At 38.6% G+C, this 27,153-nt stretch overlaps 1 protein-coding gene across 1 annotated transcript in view; it reads left to right on the top strand.

Annotated features, from left to right (window-relative positions):
- The window catches only part of ADAMTSL1 (ADAMTS like 1), a 379,096-nt gene that overhangs the window by 98,939 nt on the left and 253,004 nt on the right, over positions 1–27,153 (top strand).

Here is a 27,153-nt window from a genome sequence, read left to right as displayed (position 1 = left end):
GTGATTTCTGACCCTAAGTATTTATATGTATTAAAACTGCTTTAGAAACTGGCACATAACAGGTTTTTAATGAATATACACTGAATGAATGGATACTGATATTAAGCTGGAAGTTGGGACAGCCCTGGTGGCCCAGCAGTTTAGCGCCGCCTTTGGCCCGGGGTGTGATCCTGGAGACCCGGGATGGAGTCCCACATTGGGCTCCCTGAGTGGAGCTTGCTTCTGCCTCTGCCTGTGTCTCTGCCTCTCTCTCTCTCTCTCTGTCTGTCATGAATAAATAAATATAATCTTTAAAAAAATTTAAGCTGGAAGTTGCACATCTTTCCTTTCTTTTTTATGGGAAATAAGTTTGGACTTAAGGTCTTTTTCTTTCATTGTAAATTCTCAACCAAGCATTATTTGCTTAGGGGTATCAGATATTAACACTGCTACTTAATTCACTGAGTGATTTCACAGAAAGCAGTTTGGAACTGAAAAGACAATTTAAAATCTTGCAGTATGATCCTTCTATTATATGTGTGAGATATTTGAGATCTAGAGAAGTTCAATCAAATTTTTAATTAGGGCTGCCGTGTGGTGCTGAATTCTACTCAATGGGAATATGAAGACACTCATGATCCCTGCCTTCAAGAGGCTTACAGCCTTAAGTTGATGAGGCTCAAACATGAATAATTATAATCAGCAGCAGCATGTGGAGGGAGGAAGAACTTGGGTTTTGGACTCGAACACAAGTCTGAAGTCTGACTTCTAAACTTTTACTATCTGTTTGATCATGGAGTAATTTATTAGGTTCTTTAAGCGTCATTTTTCTCACCCATAAAAACAGAGATAATAATGCCTAATATTAATAAGAACTGGTTTTTACTGAGCAAGTTACATGCTGGGCACTGTGTTGTGCAAGCACTTTATGTATGTTATCTCCTTGAATCCTCACGTAAACCAATGGTGGTGGGGGGTGCATATTGCTACCATTTTTATGGAGGAAGGAAATGAGGCTTAGTGAGATTAAGTATTGTTGACTCATTCCATTTATTGAGCATCTAAGGTGAGGCATCTTGCTAGAAACAATATACTCCGTGTACAGAATGCGATGGGAGCAGGTAGGAGGAGTGGTGGATCTCAGTTTTGAGGAGGTTGGAAGGTCTTGATTTCCCTTGTCATGTTGCCCTCTTCCCTGGTACCCAGTGTCCTACAGGGAAACATTGTAGGTGAATTAATATTAATTTCCTTCTCTTGCACCTGTTATTCTCTTGTTTCCTTTATCTTTATATTAATCATCATGACCATCTAGTCAGTTAAATTAAGACCCCACCCCCACTACTGACTGGCAAACACTGTATCCAAATCATTCTTTGTGTTTTGCCATTAATTTGCTCAATATAAGACAGTTGCATGGATGGATCAACAACTCAATAAATCTCTGTGTTGACTATTTTTGTCTCCTGATGACCAAACCCTCCCTAAATCACACATATTATTCATTCTAAATGTCTTTTTTATCTTTTAATTTATTTGGGTCTTGTTCTCATTTCCTTGAGGCTGTGAAGCAATGTCCATTTGTGTAAGTTTGTTTTTTTTTGTTTTATGATATTAGGCTAGAAATACTTTAGAATTTGGGGTCTCCTGCCATCCATTCTTTATTTACCATGGCTTAGGCGATGGTCCATATCTACCCAGAACCTTTGCCATGAACATAACTGTTGATTTGCTTAGTATATCACCCAGATTCTCTGGATGAACTCTCATTGCTGAAGCCCTTAGATCTTTCCTGGGATTAAACTCACAATATGCAAAGGCCATAAATATCAATCAGGATTCCAGCGTGAGGTAGTTTCTTTCCCAGATATATATTAGAAAATAGGTCTGGAGATTGTTTTCTCCTATAGGATGTTCCATGGCTAAGCTAGATGATCTCCACACACAGTTTTAATTAGTTCAATTCTCTCCATAGATAAGTTTTAGGTCATAAAATGCTAGTCTTCCCAGAAACTTGAAATGCAAGGTTTAAGTGTATGAGAAATTTGTAAGATTTGAAACTTTGCCTTAGGTTTTACAAAAAAAAAAAAAAAATGTTAGGTCAGAATAGCAAAGTAAAATTCAGGAAGCCGTTTTGAAACCGAGTGTCTGAAGACACTTCCTATAATTGTTTAAAAATGAAAGGCAATTAGTAAGTAATTATATGCTGGCTGATTGGCATATTTCCAAGGAAATATCAAGAAAAAGGCATAATTTTTAAAAATGTTGTAGCTACTTTAATTGTCAAAATTCTTAATAAAAACAATTTAAAGCATTAGATACCTTCCAGATTATGAGCCGTGAACATAATTTTACCCAAGTTTTAACATACTCATGGTTGCCAAAGACCCTCTTGGAACACTCCTAGGAAGGGCAGCTTGCCAGCATTAGGAAAATCCACCCAGGCACCTAAAATTAGTGTAATATACCCCACCTGTCCTTTCGAGTGCTTTTTGGTTAGACTGCCTTGAGGAGCTCAAATCAAGAAGGTACAAAGTGTTTTTCCTGTGAGATGCCTATTTGCAATCCAAGGGAACACTTAAGAATCTGAAAAATCTAGACAGAAAGGCAAGAAATGATTGGTGTGGTTAATAGAACAGAGAGGCCAAGACAAATTCAGAGGCCTTGGGAAATATTTTGAACCTGTACGAAAAGCTAATCACGTAACAATGGCTTTGAAAGAAGCTTGGAGATCACCAGCTGAATCTCCTCATTCTGTTTTTGAAAATACCGAGCATCAGAGTAGGCATGTGACTTACCCAAGATCTCCGAAGAGGCAAGTGATGGTGGTTCAAACTTGGAGGGCTTCTGGCTCTAAGTCCAGTGCTCTTTAATCCGTATTAAGTACAAGTTCTTTTTGTGCATATGATTTTAAGAACTTTAGAGTTTAAAGCATTCTTTTGAATTAGACTATTCATTTTGTTAGTCTCTTTTACCATTATTGAGTACATTTCAGTCCCTGAGCTAAATTTCTCTCCCTTGTGGCCAAATTATCACAGAACATTCCACTCACTTAAAAATAGTTGTACTATAAAAGAAAATACAAGTGGAAAACCGTGCCAACAATAAACATTTAAAAAAAACTTCACACACTGCTTCCATTCCTGCAGAAATGCCAAGTGCAAACCTACTGCACCTGCAGGCTATGGCAATCACACAGTGGCCAGGACCTGGTGACTGGCTAGTCCCTTATGCCCTTAGGTTTATGATTTAATTTGAATACAACTTTAGTTTCTTTTGCCAGCAGAGTTACAGGTGATTTAAAGAAACAAGTATTTTAGGGTAAGAGTGGGGAGGGGCGGGTGGGTAAAGGAGGCTTGGGAACTTGTGGCAAAGTCACATTAAAATGAAAGAATGTAACCAGTGTATCATTTTCCCAAGCTCTCACCTCCTGCATTCTTGACTACTGTCCTTCTCTTTGTCTGCTAGGGTTCTCCCTGTAGGGAGAAGTTTTCCCCTCTGAGTGACTCTCAGCTTCTAAGGCAGAAACTTCAGTATTATTGATGATTAACAGAAAGACTTGTTAATTTGATTCTCGCATCCATACAACAGGGTTTTTTTATTAAGTAACATTGTGCAGCCATTTCCACTCCAGATTTTTTTTTTTTAAATTTATGATAGCCACAGAGAGAGAGAGAGGCAGAGACACAGGCAGAGAGAGAAGCAGGCTCCATGCACCGGGAGCCCGACGTGGGATTCGATCCCAGGTCTCCAGGATCGTGCCCTGGGCCAAAGGCAGGCGCCAAACCGCTGCACCACCCAGGGATCCCCTCCACTCCAGATTTTTATGTGACCCAGCTAGGGATGGATTTTTTTCTTCTTTTTATGAAGAGTGTTTGCAAGGGCATGCTTTGCTTGGGTAAGGGATACAATTTGGCTTGGTAAATAAAGCAAAGACATACTCAATGGTGACATGAATGCAGCTCTTCTGGCCTCTGCCCTCTCCTTCCCCCACATGTACCTGGGGAGACAGGCATGTGCTTAGCAGGAAGTAGGATCCCACCAGATCAGAGGAACGCTGAGTTTCTTCATGCACAGGCTTTTTTTTTTTTTTAATCCAGAGAAACATGTTTATGATCATTTAACACATGCTTTCTTAGGCAGCGTGTATGTAGAATGGTTTCATTGGGCCTATGTAGATCTAGCCTGGTATTTTCCCAAGTGTTCTCCAGGTTTCTCTCTGTAATTTGGAGTATAGTTTTAGTTTTCTCCCCAGGTGATTTTCGTAGCTCTAAAGCAGAGGTTGCAAACTAGCAATACTTCAGCCAAATACATCCCCCACTGACAACTTTTATTCAGTGCATGTAGTGTTTTTTTGTAAAAATTTGAATTCGTTGCCAGTATGGAAATATATTTCTGATAAAACTTCTGGTTCACAACATATCCTTTAAGAAATCAGATCTGCAACATGACAACCATTTGATAAAGCTGAGTAGTTGCTGCAGCTTTGAGATGACATGGACACTTCCAATCCCCTTTCTCTACCTGCATAGGCTAGACTCTGCAGGTATGTGTATCTCTGACTCTCCCCCAAAGGATACATAGTCTAGATGTTTCTAAGGGCAAGGGGAAAGAATTAGTGATTATCATGGTAATTGTAAGAATAAAATAATCCACCCTATATACTGTGCACAAACCATGCCAGACCCTGTGCCAAGTACTTGACCTGCCATTTTAACCTCACATGGACACCATCTATAACCCAAAGGGTTATTTTGCTGCCCTAAGGTCATATAACTTGTGAGTGGCTGAGTTAGGATTTGAACAGGGATGTGTCACACTTTAAGACTTGTACTTTTCATTTTATCATAACCATCTTGCAGAATCATACCTTCCTCCCAAGTAACCCTTCCTGAATTTCAGACCTATAAGAATATACAACTGGATGCCAAAAATTGGGGGCCCTATGCATCACTAGTTTTCCAGCTTCTGTCAGGAAGAAGCAAAGGGAGAAACTTGGTTCTCACTGGCAAAGCTTCTACCCTGATTTTTGTCCTCTACTTGAGGAATAGCTCAGATGCTAATGCATGAAGCCATTCTCTTGGATAAAAGGAACTCTCGGGAAAATTTATTTTAAGTTTATTTGAGGCCACATTAAAGGCTTTAAAAAGAACATTTGAATACAAGGAAGGAGCACCTACTCAAGTGTTTTAAAACCTTAAGATAGGAAAATACGCACATAACCTGTTCCGATGGTTATTTTAAAAAGAAAAAATGAAATTTCCTATACTTGAAATTACATATCTTATTTATGTTATCTTTCTTCCCCTTGATTCCAGCCTTGTATGACCTTTAAAGCTTACTGCTTTTTAAATCTAGAATGTTGTTGATTTACTATTGGTTTCCTTTGACATTATTTTCCTTCACTTCCACTTCTTTTCTTTTCTTTTTTTTTTATTTAAATTTTTTTTTAATTTTTATTTATTTATGATAGTCACACAGAATGAGAGAGAGAGGCAGAGACACAGGCAGAGGGAGAAGCAGGCTCCATGCACCAGGAGCCCGACGTGGGATTCAATCCCGGGTCTCCAGGATCGCACCCTGGGCCAAAGGCAGGCGCCAAACCGCTGCGCCACCCAGGGATCCCTCCACTTCTTTTCTATGGAAGTTCTCAAAACCTTTAACTCCTTTGATTTTTTTTCTCTCCCCTCTTACAAATGCTACGAATATACATCTTAACAAAGTTTCCTCCTATACACTTAATTTCAGGATAGGAAAACATATGCCCCCTCCTAGCAAAATCTATATCCCTCTGTTCTTTTGGTTACAAGCAATAGAAATGCATTCAGTTCAATCAAAATCCAAAAGAGAGATTATTGAAAGTATAGGATCAGTGATAGAAATATCAACTATTTATTCCGAAAACCAGTTACTGAGAATTTAAGATCAAAGGATAAGCCAAGGGCCAGACTTTAGGAAGCACAGGAGCTATGACAGCTTTAAGGTCCTCAGCACAGATCTGGAGAACGACTTCTGTCTTTCTCTGTTCTGGTCACTTTTTTTAAATCCCAGGGAAGACAATCCGGTCTAGTCTAGGTGATTCTATTATTAAAAAGATAAGCCATGGCTAGGGGATGGAACAATGAATACAATCGTGGGCCACTGGGGACTTCTTAGGGATGCTATCTATGTATGACTGTGGATGTGGTGACAGTTTCATAAATTTTTATTTGCTTGTCTCTTTCTAAGTCAGGGATTCAGTCTACACAACTGTAGATTTTACTGTGTGTGAAGCTTCTGCGAGATATAGTGACAGTATTGACACAGGCTCTTAGTTAAAAGTCTAGAACTTTAGTTGTTTAGAGATTCAGTCTGAGAAATATCCCAGACCGTTTCCTGTAATAGGAAATGATTTACTAAAGCAATAGTTCTGTAAGTTGCATTAACATTCTACCATGTTCCATGATTGTTAGTGATTTTCACAGGGTCCTACAGTGTGGGCTCATGCATAAAAAAAATGTCCTTCCTGGTTAATAAATAGATATGATTTTGCTACTGCCTGCTGCCTGTGAGAGAATAGGTACCCCCTGAGTTTTTCTGTTCCCTGGACAGGAGGTGCATCTTTCATCCTTTAGTGGGTGAATCTGATGGGCTGGAAATGCTCAGAAGTTAATACTGATAGACAAGCCATGGAAAACCTCTGTCTTGGTTCATCCTAAAATCTTTTTGTACTAGGACAAGATGAACCTTCTGCTGCAAACATGAGCCTTCTCTCTTCTTCAGCCAAAAGTTCGCCAGGGTTCAAACAATGTTTTAATGGATTCCAGCAAGACTTCTGTGGGGCTTTAAGGAAGAAGTTTCTGGTGTGCAGCCTGGAGGAATGTGTCTAGCACAGTACCAGCACTAGAATCAGGACCCACCTGGCTTCAAGCCCCAGGCCAGCCTTCTAGTCTGCTTCCGATTTGGGGGGGTGGGGGGGTGGGGGGATAGACTTGGCAGCTTGCCTTTATTGTTCCAAAGTAGTGCTGCCATTCCTTAGTTCACAGCTCACATCTCACCTCCTCCATCAACCCTTCCCAGGCTGATGAGAAACCAGTCCCATCTGTACCCCAAAGCTAGTACATAAGACCTTTTATTCTCCCATTCAAACAAATAGAGACAGACAATTCTCGGTTGTCCACACTGATAAAGGAGTATGTTCCTGTAGAGAATCTGTTATTATATCTAGCCTGTCGAGACTTTTCTTCCTCATAGAGAGGTGTTTGACACATGGAGATACGTAGGTCAGACATTGAAGAACAGCAAGAATAGGCAGTTGACGAAGGGCACAACCAATGTGTTCACAGTGGTGAATTCTGTTTTTGATACCTGCTCTCTGAATAATCCCATCTTCCTTCTTTATCTTAGACTAGTGGGCAACTTCAGAGAGAGCAAAATAAGTCACTTGAATAATGAATTATAATATTTCTATGTAAAATGAGAGCTCCATTTTGAGTTTTAAAGAAGAGCAGAGAATCATTTAAAAAACACACAGTAACATATACTTTCTGGCCTTTTTCATTTCTTCAGCTTCCACAGCCATATTTGTTGTTATAATCAATGGTAGTGAGAGCTTCTCCTGTTGGTAAACTTTAAGAGCTTTACATTCTTGTAATGAATTCTCATAAGCTTGTAGAGGTGTGATTGGAACCATATTACAGAAGAAACCAGGACATCGAGAGATGTGAGAACATGGGCAAGGTCATGCAACTAATAAGTAACAGAGCTTGTGTTCAAATTCAAATCCTTCTGATTCCAAAGCTACTACCCTATACCATACTATAATACTCTGTACAGTATACTACACTACACCATATTTTATTACCCTATACTATATTATACTACACCACACCATACTATCCTATCCTAGAGTACACTATACTGTACTATATTACCCTATACTATATCATATTATAGTATGTGTACTATACTATGTTACATATGTATATATACGGCACTATACTGTACTACCCTATTGCTATACTACATTTCCCTGTAACTATATATTACACTACATTACACCTCACTATACTACACTACACTGCACTATACTACACTACGCTATACAGTACCACATTACCTTATAGGATACCATATTATATTATACTATCCTATACCAAACACTGTGGGATGGTAGGGTCCATATAAAGCTTGCTCAGTGGAAGAACAGGAAGTACAAACACATGGAGTTTTGTCCATGTCCACATAGAAGAAGACCAATAGAACCAGCTGTTATTACAGAAATGACACCACTACAAAGTTGTGTTCTCAACAACTACAAGCAAACATCAGAGCATATGTTTACTTATGTACATGTATTTATTTACCCAGTTCCATCTCTGTATTAATTATTCGTGCCTGTCCTTTTCTACCTCGTGTGTGTGTGTGTGTGTGTGTGTGTGTGTGTGTGGTAAAATATACATAGCATAAAATTTAGTGCTTCAATCATTTTTAGGTCTACAGTTCAAGTTCATTGGCATTAAGTATGTACACATTGCTGTGTAACTAACCATCATCGCCATCCATCCCCTGAATGTTTTTATCTTCTCCAGCTGAAACTCCATACCCATTAAATAGTGATTCTCCATTCCCCCTCCTCTCAGTCCCTGAGGACTATCTTTCCACTTTCTGTCTCTATGAATTTGATTATTATGGGTCTCTCATGTAACAGAAATTATTTAATACTTGTAATATTGGTCTCTTAGTTCACTTAGCATTAAGTCTTCAGGGTTCATCCCTGTTGTATTATGGGTCAGCTATTCCTTACTTTTTTTAAAGATTTTATTTAGTTATTCATGAGAGACACAGAGAGAGAGGCAGAGACACAGGCCGAGGGAGAAGCAGGCTCCATGTAGGGAGCCCAATGTGGGACTCGATCCTGGGACTTTGGGATCATGCCCTGGGCCGAAGACAGACGCTCAACTGCTGAGCCACCCAGGCGTCCCTATTTCTTACTTTTTATAGCTTGAATAATGTTCCATTGTATGAACTGTTGAAAAAAGATAAACTGAGGCATATTAAAAATATTGCATTTATTTGGGCATTTATTGATTAGAATCAAATGGTAGCACATTGGACATGAGGGGAGCACTCACTGACAGGAACCAGGGAAGAAACTTACTTAAAGAAGGTATAGAAGCAAAGACAGGAAATTATTTGATTGGCTATAACTTAAAGCCTCTTTGGCTCTTAGTGATAGATTATCCTTATTATTGATTTTGTAACCTTGAGGCATGTATAGGCTTAGATTTGGGTTTGCTGATGTAGGCTCCCATGGCATTAGAGCCCCATCAGTCTAATGGCCTCCTTGTTTAATTAATTCAACCGTATATACCACTTCTGTTTATCCATGCATCTGCTGATGGTCACTTGGATGGGAATGATGCTGCTACAAACACACGCCTACAAATATCTATTTGAGTCCTAGCTTTCAGTTCTTGTAGGTGTATTTATATCCAGAACTGAAACTGCTGGATCATGTGGTGATTCTGTGTGCCATTTATTGGGGAATCTCCATACTGCTTTCCACAGCAACTGTACCACTTTTCATTCTCATCAGCTCTGCCTACTTCCCTCTCACCCAACTTCTAGCTTATAAAGCTTTCTAAAGCATGGCTGTGACTTTTCAGCTGTTAACCTTCCAACAGCTAGGACAATACAGGCCCATAAACGGTGTGGAGTAAAGGACTTGCTCATTGTGATGGAGATCGTGGCGCTGAAACTTCTTCAGCTTCTCTAGGCAGTTTACAAAGGTTTGGGCATGGAATTCCGGGAGCCTGTGTTCTTACCCTACCTTTTCTCCCTGTGCAGCTTACAAGTTCAGAGAATAACCATGAAAATGGTGAGATGCTGTCTGCAGGAAAGAAAGAGAAGTAGAGCTGTGCCTCTTTGCATACCAATGAGGTGTTTCAGAGAGCTCCTGCCTGCTGTGTATGCAGGTGTTGATTTATGATTGTGTGTACATGTTTGGCAGGCTGAATCCACGTCTGCAATTTAAATGACCACTTAAAAAATGGAGCCTTTTCTTGCAATCTAATTAGACCCAATGACTAGCATTGTAGTTGAGGAAGCAGTTACGTCTAAAGGGAAGTTCGGATCCCATTGCAAGAGAAGGGGGACTTGTGGAACCATCAGATAAGCACTAAGTCCAGGAATGTCACCTGGACCATATACACACTTGAAAGCAATGCATGGTTCCATTCAGTAGGGGATCCTGCCCTCATTTTAGGAAATTTTTACAGAAATGGGATAGACAGCTTTTGATTCAGGCTTAGAGACAGAACTGCTCTTTCAGAAGAAGAAGGAGGATGCTGGCTTCCCACCCAACTAATGCCTCCCATGGTCCTCGTTTTGTACTTGCACTTCCCCTGCGACAGGAATCCTGAACATTTATGGAGTTAAAGCTGCCAACGTTCCCATTTTTTGGAATTACATGAGGTTGTCAAATAAAAACTAATATGAAAATACTCTGTTCACATGCTTCTCAAATGTTTTTATTTTGCCTTTGATAGAGAGGGTCGGGGCTGCATGCAAAGTGTTTTGATATGAGAACGCATCCTTTTTGCCTCACGGGTTGGCCTTTGACCCAGGCTAGGTGGAAGAAGCAGAGGCAGTTACCATTTGTGTGAACTGGGTGTTTAAGCCAGTGTGCCTCAGAATTGGCTGTGTGTCATCCTGGGCTTTCTTCTTCCTGACACTGCATGTTACAAATCCAAAGTTCACCTGGAGGTCATACTCACTGGTCACTGGCAGGGCTTGTGAGGTCTCTGCTGGGTTAGGCCGCCCAGCTGTGAGCTGTGTTTTGGGCTGAATTGTTTCTTTCCATACTCTCCCTCCTTGCTGCCCACCTTCCCCCTTCCCCTTTGTCTTGCCAACTGCTACTGGAGATGTTTTTCCCTCTGTTTAGGGTAATAACCAACTTAGTGCCAAAGCCAAGCTATAAGCAAGCATTGAAAATAAATTTGCAGGGGGTTTATTTTCATACTGTTGGAAAAAGTCTTGGAATCTTTTTTGGAATTATTGGTCTCCCTAGAGACTGCCCTTGGGAAGCATCTTCCCTTTTTGAATGCCCTAATAAGCTGGGGCTAAGAAACAGTGAATATTGATACATGGTAGGCTAGGTTTTAAAACAGAGTGGTACAAACTTTTGCTGAAAAACTAGGTCTTAAAATAGTGTATTCTCATGGAAGCAGCTGCCACATACACATGGTACCTCCCTACCCCTCTGAATATATACACTGTTGATGTAAAAAGTCCTCTGGTGCATTAGGTGCCCAGTGTGATAGGAATAATGTCCTAAAAATAGGTTGGAGGGGCACCTGGGAGACTCAGTGGTTGAGTGCTTATCTTTGGCTCAGTTTGTGACTGGGGTCCTGGGATCAAGTCCTGCAGAGCCTGCTTCTCCCTCTGCCTGTGTCTCTCCCTCTTTCTTTCTCTGTGTCTCATGAATAAATGAATAAAATCTTAAAAAAAAAAAGGTTGGCACCCCAAGTCTGCCATCTTCTAGAAATGTCACAAAGAAAGTTGCCCAGATTTGTCATCTGTGCAGTCAGTTTGTGTAAAGATTCGTGAACACAGCAAAACACCTGACAGTACCTGGCCCATAGTAGGCACTTCCTGGGAATTGTGATTCTTTCCCTCTTCACTAGTTATTTATTATTGTCTCTTCTTGACATCAGATTTGATAAGTGAAAAGTGCCCTTTGCCACAGCCTACAATTTCTTCGTATAATTTTCCACTCTTCAGAGTAATGGTAGCTAACAGTATTTATTTTCTACCTTCCTGTCAACTCTGATGCAACTGCCATTCACTAGTTACAAAATGTAAGGCTTCATGGACTTTAGCTGGGAAGACCACACCTAGCTAAGGCAAGCAACAAGGGAAATCCATGTGTCCATGGTCTTGACACCTTCCTTAGAAAGATTTTAAAAATCGAGGTTATAGATCATCTGAGAACTTGATGTCCACATGTTCTGAACAGCTCTGTGTTCTTAAAAATTACCATGCTGATATTAGCAACTATTTTTGTCTACTCTTTGATAAATATCCAGTAAGTGATTCCTTGTGACATGCCTGCACCTACAGAAAAATAGTTTAACTTTAATAAAAGTGGAATTTTAATGCGGAAAATGGAACGAGGTCAAAACCATGGAAAGGATCCATTTGACATGATAGGACTTGAAAAACTTAAAAATCAGTGGTTAAATGATGTTTTTTCTAGAAAATGTGGTATTTGATAGACTCAGCCTTACAGAATTTGGGGACTTTTCATTTTAGATTCACATAGATAAATTGATAAAGACACATTGCATATTTTAAAAATATAAACCAATTTCCCAAAATTTATGTGACTTCTACATAATACATGCAGAAGAAACATTACTTTGTTTAGTATAGCCAAATTGTGATTGTTGCATGAGTCATGAAAATTTCTGCTCTTATTTACCCATGGTGTACCAGGAAGCAATAAGATGAGGACTCTGAAACAGGCAATTGTCTATATTTATAGAAGTTAGGAGGTAGCACATAGATAAGTTTTCTGTGCTATTTTTCAGGTAGTTTTAGAAAACTGGCTAAAAACCAATTATAATCATTGTAAAAACTTGAATTCTTTTAAAGATTTTATTTATTTATTTATTTATTTATTTATTTATTTATTCATTCATTCATTCATTCATGAGAGACACACAGAGAGAGGCAGAGACATGGGCAGAGGGAGAAGAAGGCTCCCTGAAAGGAGCCTGCTGTGACACTTGATTCCAGAACCCCACGATCATGACCTGAGCTGAAGGCAGATGCTCAACCAGTGAGCCACCCCAAAAACTTGAATTTTAAAATACTTCTGAATTTAAGTGGGAATTTAAGTTTATTCTCAAATTAGACATATGCTGAGTGTTGAATTCTGGCAAATTTGATATACATAGTTTCAGCTGATTTTAAACTAGAACTATTACAGGAAAGAATAAGAGTTCATTTTTATGAGTGCGAGTGGGTGGCTAGTGGAATTTTCTTAATGGGAAAAAATGTCTGCAGTCATTTCTTTTTATCTCAGGGCCTTTGAGTGAACTTGTTTTTGTCCAAAATGAAAGAAGGGACAGTTTATTTTTGCCACAGTCAATACTGTAGTGATTCAGCAAAATGCAACTGATTGTCATGAACGCACAAGCCTAGATAGAGTTTGAAAGGGTGGCCAAGGGCAAAACCATCAACCTTTTTTCCCACCCAATTCAGTCACCACACCCAGCAGCTAACCTTCCATTAGACTCAGGAAACTTGGGGCCCATTAAAAATCAGCAAGTCCATGCTGCTCTTAGGTCTTCATGACTGCTATTTTATTGGTCTATTGCTAATTCTGATGAAGAAACACTTCAAATTCCCAGTTTCAAGTTGGCTACTTTTCCTTTAAAAGATTTTTTTTAACTGATTTGTTTTGGCTTGCACATTCATATTCCAGGTTTGTTCCCCATTAAAACAGATTTTGAGTATTTCTTATAACAATTGGATTTGCTGAGTACTCATTTTCTTTCATTATATTCAGCTGTTACAGTAACATATGGGTGCAGGCTCCCATGGAGAAAACAGGACCCCCAACTCTTGTTCCAGCCCCTGAAAAAAATATTTTCCGCAGATTTCACGTTTTAGAAGATGAAACTTGAGAAATCTCCTTTGTGTTGAATGCATTTAGTGATTGTCCCTCCCTTATCCATATTTGAAAGTGGCCCCAAATAAACCAGATTAGTGGTGAAGAAGTAGAGAGCTAAGAAAGGATATTTCAAGAATACTAAGATTACTTCTTCCAACTTTGTGAAGAAAGTCCATGGTATTTTGATAGGGATTGCATCGAACGTGTAAATTGCCCTGGGTAGCACAGACATTTTCACAGTAAGAATCTGAAGCATTCTCCTCTCATTTAAGTGGGCTGTAGAGGACATGGCTTGCTACTCCACAGCAATTCCAGAGAGACTTTTTACATTTCTATCAGAATCCTTAAGAAGTCCCTATTCTCATCTCCTAAGCTCGCTGCTATTTCCATTGGCTACTTTCACAAGGCAGAGGGAAGTTAAAAAAAAAAAAATCATCTGGACTGTCCTTTAAAGGCAAGTCTATTTCTTCTATAGGATTGGGGTTGTTATCTTACTTTATATTTGCTTTTCTCAAAGCCAGAGGAACTAAAATGGACCTGAGCTTTTACAACCTTGACCCTGTACCTAGAGCTGTGAGACAACCAGTATACAGGTGCTCAGATCACAAAGGTACCCTTTACAACTTCAGACACATTTTCACATAGGGAAGCAAATACCTCCCATGTGCACAATGACCACATATCCCCCCCCCAAAGTAATTAGCACATGTGGCCCAATAACTATGAGGACTACAAAATACAAGATTTGAGAATAGAATTGTCCCAGAAATTCCAGAATATATAGTTAGAGTTGTTCCATGGCAGACTGGCTAGTAATCTCTTTATATAAGTATGAAATCTTTACAACAAGTATATAAAGTAGATCTGATTATCCTCTTATAAGTCAAGAGAGAACTGAATCTCATACTGAGAGTGTATGATATATTCAAGCAAAGGTAATAAATAATCACATCCAGATTGAGTCGTTTGATTCCCCCTATGATAATACCATGCTGCCTTTCTCATGACTTGGAGGTACACAACATGTGGATTCTTGATATAAGTAATGATGTTTCATGGTAAGAAATGGCCAGGGTGGTGAAAGTCTGGGTAAAAGGCTGAGATGAGGCACTATGGTACTGTTGGTCGTAAGTATAAAATTCCTAGAGAGGGAACAAATACTCATAACAATTATAAGACTTGTGATAGAACTGAGGATCATGTTATGGCCCTATTTGTTCCATGAGAGAGTAAAACAATCATCTTTTTTTTTTTCATTAAAAAAGTTTACTATCCCATCCAAATATTTTCTGATATGACTTGTTCCTCTGGGAATAATCTTAGATTAACAGCCTTTAGTTTCTCAAGCTGATCTGAAAATTTTCTGACTTGTGCAAGTATTACAGCCATATGGGACAGAATGTGGAGGTATTTAACAGATGATGTTTTTATATAAACTCTGTTTTGATCAACTTTATCAGGCTTTATTTTAGGACAGAAATGGCAATGGAGAACCCAGGAAAAGAAAAGGAAATAAATATATAAGCTGAGAACATTTTTTACTGACTTTGAATCAGAATACTAATAGTATCATTCAGAAGCTTCAAATTAGTATAAAGTAATACAGTTTGGGAAGTAACCAGGAACTGATATGAGGACCAAGGAATGGTGGAAGCCTTTCTGACTGGGGATCTGAGTTGCTTGGGAAGTGACAATGGGAAGAGACCTATTTTGGGAGAAAGATATGTCCCTCTTTACCTTTTCCATCATGTCTGTTCTTAACACACACTTAGAAACAGCACACTACTGCTCTGGGAATATTGACTTCAGATAACATATCCAAACATGTAAATGAGAACTGTATTGCATGCAGAATTTTGCTGAATTATGGTCACATCTGAAATGTTGAACTCTTTAGATGTAAAATTTCACAGAGTTTTCCAGAAATATGTGTATGAGTGAGTTCTAATCATCATAGCAGAATGGTTACTTTGTGGCGACTTACTGAACAGACACATTCCAGTAAGATCCACATTTGTACCAGGGCAGAAGACCAGCTGCTATCTTTTTTTCTCAACAAAGGACTCTTGTGTTTGAACAAAAACTATGTATTGTATGCCCAGCAGCAGAAGGGAGTCTGAGCAGTGATGTCAAAGTATACCATGATGTCACCACAATTCACAAAGAATTACAGTTAATGCCATGTGAAGTGAGGCCAAATTCAACACTTTCCCTCTTGGGTACTCCACAGGCTAAGAGACAGAAGCAAGGCCGGAGGTCACGCCTTTGTATAATTTTGTTTCACATTCTCCAGACACCCTAATTTTGGAAGCAGTGAAGAGAAGAAGACAGCCTGTTAAAGAAAAGTCCGCTAACCATGTGCTGAGAATGAATTTTAGTCTATGTATGCACAAATGTCTGTACTAGGATAATTCCTAGAATTTCTGCTGAGGACTACAAGACAAACAAATTTAACTAAAAATGATATGCAAGAAAAAAATCCAGATGTTTTTAGTAATAAATTTACACAAGCATTTGGCCCAGACCCTGAAATAAATAAGAAAGAAGCAAAATAAATTAGATAGGAGCACCCAAGAAATTTAATAAATGTTGGAAATAAGACTTAGCCATTCTCTTTTTCCCTTTCAGGGTGTGTTTATCCAGCAATTAAGTAGATTAAATTCTTGATCTCAAGAAAGGCAGTGCTGGAAAACTCTTAAAAATATTTGCAACCTAATAAATTCACCATTCGTTCTATCAGCTGTCTCAGACTTCTAACATTGACATGTCCTTTTTCTTCCATTTACTTAATAATATGAAGAGATAAACACCAGTGGTGATTGCCAACATCTCTAGAACTACAGAATAAGCAAGCTGATAAGGAGCACAGGAAATATCCGTAGCTCAAATAGTTAAAAAGAAGAAAGGAAGAAGAAAGAAAGAAAGAAAGAAGGAAGGAAGGAAGGAAGGAAGGAAGGAAGGAAGGAAGAAAGAAAGAGAGAGAGAGAGAGAGAGAGAAAGAAAGAAAGAAAGAAAGAAAGAAAGAAAGAAAGAAAGAAAGAAAGAAAGAAAGAAATAGGACCCTTAAAAAACAGCACCTGGTCACATCTAATTGCAGTAAGTCTTCCTTTAGACTTTAACCATAGAGATGGTTGAAGTCCCTACCCTTTGATGAGGGTGATGGGTTGGTTGGAGGTAGGGAAGGACTATGGTTCTAATCCAGCCAGATGACCAGCCAAAGGGCTAGAGCCCACACAGAGTAATGGGAAGAGTCAGGCCTAAGACTATCCAAGCTAAAGTCTCTTAAGGAAGAACCAAAAAGTCAGGTGCTCAGGAGATCAAGTATGAAGGGGGCTTCTAGGTTAGAGTTGGTGTCAGAGCTGTGGTATAGAGCCTAGAACACTGTGCCTGGTGGAAAAGAAATAAGAGGGAGACTCACTCACAAATAATAAATATTTATACCCCAAGGCATTTTGGGGGTGGATAGTTTGAATTTTTTAATAGTGGATAAAAGACTAGAGACATACCAGGCAAAGTGAGAAATGGAAATTAAAATGGAGATTACAGTGCTATATAATGATGCATCCATAAAGATCTTTTTCATTTTGACAGAGAGCTCTCTTTTGGTCTTCGGAATTAGTGGTAGAGAGTTTAAGTGGTGGAAGCTATTTTTATGTTCTAGAGTGGGATAAGGAGGAAGCTTCTTTGAAACCATAATATATCCTCCTCCCCCGTGGCTTTGCCTATATACAGAATTCATTCATTCATTCATTCATTCATTCAACAAATCAACAAATGTTTATTAATTGTTATATTATTGGACAATAGGACCTTGTGTTATATTCTGGTAGGAAATAGAAAATAAACAATAAACTTAATAAGTAAATTATATTATAAAAAGAGTGCCATAGGATTAAGAACTTGGGTCTGGGATGCAGCTTTAGATGGTCCGGGCAAAGTAGGGCCTATTGAGAAGATGAATGTTTCCAGCAACAGCTTAAGGGAGGCTTTAGAGGTGTCTACAGAAGAATGTTCCAGTCAATAACTGGCAATAACCAGTGCTGTCCTAAGACAAGAAAGTGCTTACTACATTTGAAGAACAGCAAGGATAATGATCCAGAGGGAGATGAAGTCATAGAGGTAACTCAGATAATACAGGAGCTTGTGGGCCATTGTAAGGACTCTGGAGATTCCAAGAGGAAATTGAATCATCCCACCAGTGACTGGTAAACCTAGAGAAGAGACTGTCATGTACTGGGAAGATCCTTCGGAAAATCTTTGCCTGGAAGAAGAGAATTAATGCCTTCATGTAATTTTTTTTCTGCATTGTGGTATATTAGAGCATAAGAGTGCTACACCTCATCCATTTGGCCTAATAACCTGTGGGTATTTACCAGTATTTCCCTGTGGCGTGTGTGTGTGGCTATTGAAAAAAAGCACTAATTTTTTTAAACCAATTCAATTGCTCTCCCCAAAAAAGAAATCCTGCCCTTTGAAAGTATATTTTTAAAGCTACTGAATGCAAAGACACTACTTTTTTCTTGGTGCTCAATCTTAGTACTTAGGGCTGTAGGCTGATGTTGCTTTTGGCAACAAGCTGTGGCTGTCAGAGACGTGTTCATCCTCATTCTTCCTGTCTGTTCATTGCCCTTCTAACCCCCAAGAGGAACACAATACATCATGGAATAGAGGAATCACTCATTGATGACATAGTGGTACTCAGCTTGGATTTCAACTCTGGCAACACAAATTCCCAATAATGTAATGTTGGACAAGTTGTTGAACCTTTCTGAGTCTCAGTTTTATTTTCATTAAATAGTTTCATCTATTTTGTAAAATAGCCATAGTTAACCAGGGATAGTATAAGGATAATATCAGGGATATTAGGAGAATTGAATAATGTTAACTAGTTTACTGTGGTGATCATTTTGAAATATATATAAATATTGAAACATTACATTTTATACCTGAAACTAAAGTTTGTATATCAATTATATCTCAATAAAAAAAGGAATTAAGTGACAAGATGTATATACCAAGTGTTTGGCAAACACTAGTTGACTCTCTTCTCTAGGTGGCTTTCCCCTCTTTCTGTACCTCCGTATCACTATGACCTTCAGTCTTAGAGACCTCACTTCTTTTCTGGTTTCGCCTATTTTGAGGAAATTATCTGATTAAACCCATTCACCCTAGATTGGGACCATGCCTATTTATGTGTATTCCCCACAGCACCATAAGAGCCACATAATGCCTTATGCTTAGTTGGTTTGGTTTAATTTAAGTATAATCAACAACTTAATGTGTTACTCCTCCCAAGGGTATTTGAACAACAAACAAAGGAGTAAACCAATGGTTCTCAACTTTGTAACACAAAGGTGTTCTTTATTATTTTTTTCCTATGGGCCTTGTGTTTTGGAAGTTTCCATCTACTCAAAACACTAAATGTATTAAATAATAATTTGTTTTCCTATTTTATGACTTAAAGACCTGAGTATAAGTGAAAAATAAATGCAATAAAGATCAGGATTCAGCTTATTTGTATAATGAGATGGCTGGGGTTTGGGGGACCTTATGTGGTTTTATTGCAGGTAAATATATTTCCATTAGGCTTTGAAAATGCTAAACATAGCTCATGGACCACTATTAGCACCTTTGTGAATGGCCAGGGATTTTGTTTTCTCATACTGAAGAAGTGTGAAGCACAGTATAGATGGGAGGTGTACCTTTCCACGTACTCCCTTTATGTGTTTTCAAGTCACATAGCACAGATGAAGCCACCTATTCATCCCTGTGCCTAAATCCTGCTCTAGTGGCAGTGATCTTGATAAGAATAGTCAAGCTTGCTATCAGTATTCACCTTTGCCATAATAAATATCATATAGTGTGTCTTTCCATGGTTCAAAGACATTCTACTTTAACCTGTGGTAGGGAATCCCAAGTTGGAATTTTGGTTTTGTTAGTTACTACCTGTGTTACCTTGGAGGAAGCTGTTTGTTTTCTAGGAAACTGAGTGCTATAATTTGTACTTGAAATCATTCAAATCTTAAGAGAATGTTAATTTTTTTCCCAAGCCATACAAGGATACTTTTCATAAGCATGGTATTATGGACACTGGCAAACAATCGTTACCAATATACAACAACTTTCTAACTCCCTTCTTCATTGGACTACCAAAATCAGAACAGCACTACAAAACCCAATGAAGTCTTCATTTGGTACTCTGAACAGGGAAAGTTTAGTCAGGGTTGACATTTCATAATTAGCATATTGTTTAACAACTTTTCATAAGCTAACCCTGACTTTCAGGAAATGAAATGAAAATGGCAAGATTATCTATCTGAATTGTTAAGCTAAAAAAGGAATTCTTTTGAGGGATGCCGTCTCAATGGTGACACTTTAAAGTCTAGATTGCCTGACATACTGAGAACCACTTCTTGGGGTCAGGTTCCAATAGGTCTCTAGATTTAAGGGAGTCAAGGCTATGATGAAGGCAGAGAGGGAGAAGAGGACATAAAAATGAATTTTAGCTTTTCCATACCACAAGGTATCTGTGCCAAGGTGGCTAATATGTGTCAACTTCAGGGAATCCCTCTTCCTGGGAACCATGAGGAAGTTTCTCAAAACTAGAAGGGAAAAGTATTTTCCCTGTATCAACCTAGCTTCAGAGATACTCTATTAGTGATATATGCCCTTCCCCCAAAACAACAATTAAATGTTCTATGTGCTAACAACATATCTTAAAAAAAAAAAGTAAAACAGTTTTACATTTTTATAAAACTTGATAAAAGATCATATTTCAAACTGTATAGTCACACAGTTACCAAAACTACACACACCTCATGGTGTTGGATCAAGATTCAAAATGATCACCAGAGTAAACTAGTTAACATTATTCAATTCTCCCAATATCCCTGATATTATCCTCATACTATCCCTGTCTCCAGCACCTTCAGCTTTCTGTGCCTGATCAGTTTTGGCATCTCTGTTTTCCACAGTTATTCCTATCCTTGCCAGCATCAGCTTTCCTCTTAACCTTTTGGGTACCTTCTCTCCCTTCTTTGCAGGGGTCTTTTTAAGCTTGGGCTCTGGCTTTAGAGGAGCAGGTTTAACAGATAACCTTGCAGATTTCTTTGGCTCATGCTTCACCTTGGCTTCATCTCCTTTAGCATCCCCTTCAGCCTTTCTCTTGGGCATGGTGGCATTGGCGGTAGGATATAGGACCTGGATGTGGAGATGCAGCCACATGTGGCCTTTTGTCAGTCCAGGGGTCAAAAGAGAGATATTTGCATTGCATCACCCAAAAGAGAGCCAGTTCATTTCTCTGACTCCAGAATAATAAATTGGTGTATAGTCTCCTCCAATGACAGCCATAGTCTATTGAGTTTGGCTTCTAGAGTACAGTATTGTAGAAGATTTGGAGCTACATAAAATCTCAGTGGCAAAGAGTGCTACAGTTGATTAGCAATGTCTGTCATGGGTCCTGGCAGGAAAAACAGCTGCACACGTGCCAAATTTTTGTCAACCCAGCCCTATGTGTTATAAAGTCTATTCGCAGATTAGGTCTGACCATCACAATGCTCTGTATCTGGATGATTTGTTTTGGCTACTTAAAATTTGTTTTTTTCAAATCCTCTCTGACTATTAGGATCCATCAAAGATTGTTGAAGAGCCAGTTCTTTGAAAGGTCTTGTATGTATTTGCTCAGTTGTTATTGGGACATTGTTATATGGCATTGTCTTTCAGAAAACTCACAGCAGATATATATCTAGGATTTCAATACTGTGAGTAATTATGGTTCTCCTGAGCCAGTTTGTCATTTATTCATTACATAAATATTTATCAAGTGTCTCCTGCAAGGAACACATTATCCTATACATTTTCTAAAAGATCCAGTAAATGCTGTAACTCTTGGAATTGTTCATGTTTTCCTCTCTTCTAGGAAGCTCATATCCAGATATGTAACCCCCATTTAGCAAATGTGTAGGACTTCATGGTATGCATTCTGTATAATTCTCTCCTTTTTTGCTTTAACTCATCTTTCTTACTTATTTTTCTCCTTACCCCATATTCCCATTTGTGCTTATTTTTATTTTATTGTTTTGTATTATATGTATGTGCCATAAATATTTTTGCAAAAAGGTAAAGCATGGGGATCCCTGGGTGGCTCAGCTGTTTGGCCCCTGCCTTCGGCCCAGGGAGTGATCCTGGAGTCCTAGGATCGAGTCCCACATCGGGCTCCCTGCATGGAGCCTGCTTCTCCCTCTGCTTGTGTCTCTGAGCCAATCTCTCTCTCTCTCTCTCTCTCTCTCTCCTCTCTCTCATGAATAAGTAAATAAAATCTTTTTTTTTAAAGGTAAAGCATAAACAAATCAATCAATGTAAACTCTTTTGAAGATAAGGTTGGAGATACACTGTCTTCCCTATTAATGTAAATAGTAAATGAGTTATATAATACATGTAAGAGCACACTCTTCCCCATAAAGTTCTATCTGAATTGAATAATTATAAATAAGAGCAGCTGTGATCAGATTTGCAGCATTTAGTTTTCCATATTTGTCTTTCCCCATGCTGAAAATAAAGGGATTTAAAAGTTTCTTACCTCATGGTGTTGGATCAAGAAAAGCTTGACATCACTGGCTCAGTATTTGATGCTAGAAGTTGAGGTCCTTTTGGGAAACCATTTGAAATGTGGCCAGTGTGAACCCATCTAAGCATGGATTATGTTTATTTACATTCTCCAAATTATTCAGATGATAATCTTTCTTTTTCCTGTGGCTCCTAGTGAAGACATTTTATTATACATATTTCAGTGTCTAGAGAATTTCAGTCTTGCAGTCTGCCTGTTTACCTGCTGTCAGTTCTGTAAAACTAAGGGAGAGACCCCTATCAGCACATAGAATAGCCCTGATGCCTAAAACCTGCATGACATGCTTGAAGTCTGCTGTGGTGCTTAAGCAGCAAAAATGTCTTGGAGCTTTGACTTTTTATGTCACCTGAGATAAGTTTTATTTAAAAAAAAAAAAAAGCATCACTGTGGATACAGAGGCAGTTAGACCACTGTATCAGGTTGACACCTAGTAGCAGAATATGAATAAAATACATTAGGCCAAAATACTCAGCTAGTTTTCCACCCTTTTCAAAAAAATTCTATGTAGTTGCCAAAGTTATGAGTGGTCATTATCTCACTTTAATGTTTTGTCCAGAATGGGGTGGGTCTGGGAACTCAGTGACCTGAACATTGCCTCCCATGACATTTCACTAATAATGAGTGTAGGTGCACTTGGGAAATGGTCTTTTAAAAATACTAGTCCTTTACTGTAATTCTTGTTCATGCAGCAGGACAGAAGTTTCAGTTTGACCTGTAGTTGTCATTTATGATATGCCTGTTCCTCTGTGTACACAGATACAAACAAGCACATGTATACACATATATTCACATTTTTGTCTACATGTGTGTCAATGACTGCGTCTAAGGCTACTTACCTGTAACCTACAATGGCTTTGTTAACAAACCATTATGTTTGCCGTGTGTTTCATTGATTCACCAGCATTCACTGTGCTTGTCAAGTGTCACACACTGTGCCAGACAGCAGAAATGCAAAGATTAATGAAATGTGGGCTCTCAAATAGCCCATGATCTGGTATAGAAACAGACATATTAATAGATTAAACTCAATATAAGTTATTCAACTATTTGAATTGGGTGTATACAAAAGAAACGCCAAAGCAATAATGGTTTGAGCACATAAAAGATTACTCTCTCACAAATAAAAAAAGAAGTCAAGATATGATCAGTCTAAGTAAGGTTAAAGAACCAGGTTCTTTCTTTCTCTTCTGCCCTCCTTACTGCAGGGCTTCCATTCTCAGGATTGTCTCTTTTTCAAAACAGCACCTAGAGCCAACAGGAAGGAAGGAGAGTAGCAGGCAGGTGGGGTCATCTAAGTCAGCTTCTTTTAAGTAGTTTTCCCAGAAGTTGCATACAACATTTCCACTTTTATTTCACTAATTATAATTTGATCACAAAGCCAATGAAAAATGTATTCTTTTAACTGGACATGTTGCTACCCCAAATAAAATTGGAGTTCTGTTACTGAGAAAAATAAGATGGATGTTGGGTGGCAACCAGTAATCTCTGGAGTTCTGAACAAATGGCTGAGGAAGCACAGAATAATAAAGCCATTAAATCTGGATCTAGATAGGCATGTTTGAGGAGGAGACACTTAATTTGGGATTTGAAAGATGAATAATAGGAGTTTGCTAACTAAAGAATTAGGGGAAAGCACGTTAGGCAGAAATAGTAGTATGTGCAAAAGCACAGAGATCTGTCATTATAACTGCCAAATAAACCCATTTCTGTATTTCTTTTTTTTCTTTGTTATTAATAATAGCTCTCAAAGTAACAGTTTAATTAATCTGTTATTCCAGATCAAAAGATTGAGATAGACTGAGATATGTCAATAAGGATTTTCTTGACATAACTGCAAACAGTTTTCCATTTAGACCAAAATAGGAACATATTATCTGATGATAAAGTATTCCCATGTTTTAAAAATAATTGAGTTAGAATATTTTGGCATCTTAAAAAGGAATTGATACAAAGGAGCGAAAAAAGTGTATCAGGGACATGTTTGTCTCTTCAACTCTGAAGTTAAACAAAGCCTAGTTAGAACCCACTTGGTTCATATCCTGAGGTCTATAAACCTACATTGAGGGCACTAAGTTGGTGGTCTGGTCAAGTGAGCCCTAAAGTATGTCACCTTCTATTTAGCTGATCCTAATAGATTGTTATTTTGGATCTGTAAAGCAGGATTGTTCTTTTCTTAAAATGGCTTTGGAGCCATAAGAAATCTTAAGGATTTAGAGAGATTTTCATGGTAATCTCCTATTTGGCTTCTTTAGAGATATCAGAGACCAGTAAAAAATTTCCAGAGAAAGTTAAATCCTTTGAGAAACTTGAAATTTCTTTAAGGAATAAACCAAGTTATATTTGAGATACCTGAGAGTATAAATATCCATGCCCCTTGCCTATCACCCTTCCATAGTGCTGAGTATCTTGTCAGATTAAATTCATCTCTTTCCAAACCCAAAGAACAACAGATGAGTCATTGATTCTTTGCATACTGCCTAAATTAATATTACCATGTTTTTTTCAAAGGACTTGACCCTGCTAAGCCAAACAGATGGTTTAGCTTCTGACATTTTTTTGTTTTTGTTTTTGTTTTTTTTTTTGTTTTGTTTTGGTTTTTTGCCAACTTGGGTTTTGGATTACTTTCTAATTAGCTGGTACCCACACTTGACTAAAATGTGCAGTACACCTCACAGCAACACCTCCCTTTTGTATAGTTAACTCTGGCACCTCGTCCATATCTCAGCTTAAAAGACTCTTCTCTGGCTCTAACTATACCAAATTCTCCATATTTCATGTTCTTAGAGTATCATTTATCTGTACTTTATAGTTTGCATCATGATTATCATTTTACACTTTTGTGTGATTTGAATAATACGTGCCTCCTAGAGGAGACTACTAGACTCTTAGGTCCCATGAGGGTAGGTGCTTATGTGCTTAAACTCACCTTTTGATTTTGCTTCTAGCACGGTGCTTGGCACATGGCAGATCTTGATCATTGATGGCTAGAGGATTAAATTATTTTTAATAATTGGTGGTGGTAAATAAGTTACTTCTGCACCCCCATTTCACACTGTGTTCAGAATACAAGTGACTGCAGAATTATTCAACTCGTATGTGGATTCATCTACAGATTAAATTTTTGAAAATAATTTTATTACAGCTACATAGAAGCACATCAATGAAATTTTAAGCCAGCATGTGTTGGTTCTGCATGGATGAAACTTGGGTGATATTCTAAAGTGACTTCACTGCAACCTGTGAGCATACTGAGGTGAATGGCAGCTTGATCACAATGAGCCCATAAGGACAGACCCAGCCCACCTTTGCTCCCCACTTAAAAGCTGGGCACTGTGTTTTCCTGACATCTTTGTATTTCAAAAAATGTATAGTTGTTGAAGGAGTTACTGCTTTGTCATCGATGTTAAAAATGCTTGTATGCCTGTGTATAAAAAATACATATTACCATATTTAAAAATATAGCACATATATAATGCAGTGCTAAATAATTGTAATTTTTAAACCTTGGCCTAAACATGTGTTTGCAATTATTAATTAAAGGTACAAAAAAGGAAAGTCAAGCCTCAAAGAAATGTCAATTAACAGTTAGATTTTTGAAAGACACAGTGAATTGTAGGAACTATTGGGAAAGAAGCCTCTTCAAATGTCACCATAGTTCTCATTTTATTTGTGTCAAAGACAGTAGTTGAAGTCATTTGCAAGTGGAGTCTTTCGATATTAGATCTAACTAGAACTATAGAGGTACAACCTGAGGCAGTTTGGATTTGAGTTTTTTTAACTTGAACAGTAGAAAGGAGAGAGTAAAAGTACAAATAGACTTGGCCCACATACCTGATAAGTGCTTGTGATTGTTGTTAAGCCTGATTTGGACTAAACATAAATGTTTTATTAGATGTGTTCAGAACTCAGCCACGTATTATCAAAGTGACCTTGGCAAGACTTAGGGCCTCAGTTTTAAATGGAGTTATCTTACATAATCGTTCTCAGAATTAACAAGGTACTTGTCTTGTGTCTAGCAGGACACAGCCAGGCAAAGAGGGCCTCAGGATTGGTTGTCTCTGCCGCCTGCCTCATCGACCCTCCTCCCCCACCACACACATACAATAATCTTGCTTCTGTTTGCTCATTCTGTGATTGTTTCTCTTTTCTTAGTTGAAGTGCTAGCTAGAAAAGGAACTATTTTAGGGCAGCCTGGGTGGCCCAGCGGTTGAGTGTCTGTCTTCGCCCCAGGGCTTGATCCCGGCATCCCAGGATCGAGTCCCACAACGGGCTCCCTGCCCCATGGGGAACCTGCTTCTCCCTCTGCCTGTGTCTCTGCCTGTCTCTGTGTCTCTCATGAATAAATACATAAAATAAAAAAAAGCGATTTTCATTATCATTCAGCAGCATTGGTGGTTCAGTGATAGAATTCTCACTTGCCATCATCATTCAGCAAATACCTATTGAGGGCTTACAGTTTGCCAAGCACTGTACTAGTTGCCTGGTACATCAGTGGACCTAAAATACAAAACCCCTACTCTTACACAGCTAAGGGAAAATATGGAACATGAAAATAATCCACAAAATTTTTCCTTTCATGAGTGTATTTTTTAATTTTAGTGACACATAATTATTGACAGTGGGAGTGATTTTTTTCCAAGATTTTATTTACTTATTTATTTGACAGAGAGTGTACAAGTGGGGGTGGGAAGGGGAGAGGTGGATAGAGGAAAAGGGAGAAGCAGGCTGCCCACAGAGCAGGGAGCCCAACTCGGGGCTCCATCCCAGGACCTGAGCCAAAAGCAGAGGCTTAACCAACTGAGTCCCATAGGAGTTATCTTTTAAATTAAGGCTCCATGATATTAGTAGGTCAGGGTCTTCCTCTCTCCCCTACCTTCTCCCCTGCCTGCCT

Source organism: Nyctereutes procyonoides, unplaced genomic scaffold, assembly GCF_905146905.1.
Source record: "Nyctereutes procyonoides isolate TBG_1078 unplaced genomic scaffold, NYPRO_anot_genome, whole genome shotgun sequence".
NCBI lineage: Eukaryota > Metazoa > Chordata > Mammalia > Carnivora > Canidae > Nyctereutes > Nyctereutes procyonoides.
Note: the sequence above shows the minus strand (reverse complement) of the source record. Positions and strands in the feature narration are given on the sequence as shown.